The sequence below is a fragment of the Spinacia oleracea genome, chromosome 6 (assembly GCF_020520425.1).
Source record: "Spinacia oleracea cultivar Varoflay chromosome 6, BTI_SOV_V1, whole genome shotgun sequence".
NCBI classification, from domain to species: Eukaryota; Viridiplantae; Streptophyta; class Magnoliopsida; order Caryophyllales; family Amaranthaceae; genus Spinacia; species Spinacia oleracea.
The window spans coordinates 22376080-22379197 of NC_079492.1; the positions used below are offsets into that span (position 1 = coordinate 22376080).

A 3118-nucleotide genomic window follows, 5' to 3' on the forward strand; every position below is an offset into this window, starting at 1 on the left:
GGCGGCCAATCCTCCTGAGATGACTGCCACGCACTCTGGGTCGGTACGATTCCCATCTTCCTCCGAGGGAGGGGATTTGTTTTTCTTGTAGAAGGGTTTGCCAGAACCTCCCGTGTTCCTGCTGATATAACTTTTTAAGAACCCCTTGGTGGCTAGGCCGTCCAATGCCCTTTTCAAGCTCTTACATTCATTGGTGTCATGCCCAATGTCACTGTGAAAGTGACAGTACAGTTTGGGGTCCCTACTTTCTGGTGGTGACTTCATGGGAAATGGACGATCAATGTCATATTTGGACCCGACGTCCATCAGGATTGTGTACATGTCTGTGTTATACTCGAATCGCTCCCGATCATAAGTTCTGGGTCGTTTCTGACCTGCCGCTCCGGGGGCCCTGTCTGATTCTTTTGCAATAGCCCACGTCCCGTTAGGCCGGTTCTTCTTTTCAAATTTCTCCTTTTTTGCCGCTAGCTCGGCGGTATCACTTCCTCTGGGGTCTTTCGGGACGCTGCAAATCTCTGTTGCATGAATGAAGGCCTCCGCCTCATCCAGCACTTCTGCCATTGTTCGGATGCTTTTCTTTACCAGATCAAACTTGAAAGAGCCCTTTTTAAGCCCTCGAATGAAGTTATCGAATGCAACATCATCTGGCAAATCCGGAATTTGCCCTGCCTCTAGATTGAATCTCTTCACATAACTCCTCAGGGACTCGTCCTTCCCTTGCTGAATCCTACTCAGATGCATGCTCGTCTTCTTCTCTTCCTTGTGAGCCATGAACCGAGTAGAGAACAATAGCTCGAGCTCCGAAAAAGAGCGAATGGTTCCGGCTGGAAGTCTCTCGAACCACTTAGAGGCTACTCCTTTGAGTGTGCCCGGAAAATACTTACACCAGGTTGAGTCAGTTGTTCCTTGGACATACATGTGATGCCGGTAGACCAAGAGGTGCATGTCCGGATCTGTGGTACCATCGTAAGCATCAATGTTGGGCGGCTTGACTTTGGGTTCCCTCGGGGCTCTCATGATGGAGTCTGCAAAAGGGGTGGTGTGCCCTAGGGCCATGTTGGACACCCCCTCCTGAATGTGATATACAGGGTCTTGACGCCTGGAGTAGGGTAGCCGCAGGGAGGACTCGCGTCCGCGAGTTTGACGGGTTGGACGGGTGGCCCCTGGACGTGCCTGGCTCAGATGCGTATAAGTTGGATGAGGGAGAGGTCTATCCGGCATGACGGGGGTTGACCCAGTGTCAGAAAGTTCAGACTCAGAGTCGGGCAACTGCTCTGCGCGTGGCTGCTCACGTCCTCGGGACGTTTCTCCGATCAGCCGCCGTGGCATTCGGCGTGGTAGGTAAGACATTGCCTGATTGGGCTGACTTGTTGGCGGCTGTCTCCTTAGGTCCACGCCTGTCAGCCTGGTCCAGACATTTGGGGGGCGCAAAGAAAGTGTTGGCCTATTGCTTGCCGGCCTCTCATGATTTGCAGCCACAGCAGTGGTGTAAATCAGCATACTCTTCTGTACCTCAGCATTAACTGTCTTCCCCACATCAGCTTGGAACTCAGCCAAAATAGCCCGAAGAGCACCCACAGAGACAGGCATATCAGGGTTCTCCTCTATTACCGTATCCACCCGAGGATCCAGGTGTCCTCCAGGAGGGGTGCGATTGGCCTGGTCGTCCTCCTCGCTGAGCACCTCTACCTCGGCAGTGTGACGAGGGGTGTGCCCGGCCGCAAATGTACGTGCGGCATCTTCAGTGATTCTTGTGGCCGGCGTATGATGTTCAGTCGGCATTTCTCTTTCGAGGGGTGGCCGCTCTACGCGCGTAGGCCGCCCAGCATCGTTGTCCTGTCGTTGATCTTCCATGTTACCGTACCTCCCCACAGACGGCGCCAAATGTTGTGGGGTTTTTCCGGTGAGATACCTTGGAGGTTTCTTGGTAACTTTTAAAGATTAAACAAGATTGTATTTTTATAGAGAGAGAAAGTAGAGAGAAGGCAGAGCAGCAATTGCTCTAGAATGTATTGATTGTGACCCCTTTTTCTAGGGAAGTGGGAATATTTATAGTACTAGGTTTTTGTGGGAATGACCTAATATTCCCCTTACATGATTGGCTGGGGAATGGGAGAAGGACACGTGTCCTTTCTCCTTACAATTCTCTGATCCCCTGTAGCAATAGTGGGCTATTTGGGCCTATTGTGCTTAGTAATTCACTTGGGATACATACTAATTAAGCCCTTTTCCAGGTATAGGTTTTATACGTACATTTATACATACTTAAATACATACATTGTAGATACCTAGATTAATACTCATGCCCCGGAGTAGACTTTGCATGATTTCTGCTTAGGGGGCGCAATACGTGCCAGGTGTCACATCTTCATTGGTGCACGTAGGCATGGTAATTTTGCCCACAACAATACTGATTTAAATTTATATCTTCACTGTTTTCTTAGTGAAACACGAACTGAAATACATTTGTACTCTTTTATGACTTAAAAAAATAATTAAAATTCACTTTTAAAACATAACAAAAGCCGAGCGTGGCACGGGTCAATACTAGTTAATTCTATACAGAGGGAATATTATTTATTGTATTGTTACTCTGTGCCAGTCAATGTACACCAATTAATTTGATACGAAGGGAGTATTTTGTGTTTTTTTTTCCAGCGGTTGTATAAATGTAGTCAACTAGTCTTTTTAAGTTTATTTTCAATATATTTTAAAAAAAAATACATGAAAGTATTAATAATCAAAATATATGTGAATAAATATTGTTTTTAAAACGAAGTATTCATTGGCCGTTGCAGAATACGGAAAAACAAATAATAATATTAGTCCCGGCGGGGCTCGAACCCGCGACCTTCGGCTCATAAGACCAACGCTCTAACCAACTGAGCTACGGGACTTTGATGTTAATCAATATCTCATTAACATTAAAATTGTAGACACTGTTGCTACTTAAGACTCGCGTAACATTCTGGTGGATATTTCAGGTAGGTAATCGAGTATATTCGCTGTTACAAAGTGGATCCGAATTATAAACTGCACCTAAATGTTTCAGTTAACAAACTTCAAAAATTCTGTCGTTGTGTAATTGTGTTTGTGTGACTTTTATAATCCCTAGGTT

General features: G+C 46.4%; 1 non-coding gene across 1 annotated transcript; it reads right to left on the minus strand.

The window, feature by feature from the left end:
• Positions 1-2823: 2823 nt before the first annotated feature.
• Positions 2824-2897, minus strand: TRNAI-UAU (transfer RNA isoleucine (anticodon UAU)). Its single transcript has one exon. It is a non-coding gene; the product is annotated as a tRNA-Ile (tRNA).
• Between the last annotated feature and the right edge of the window lie 221 nt (positions 2898-3118).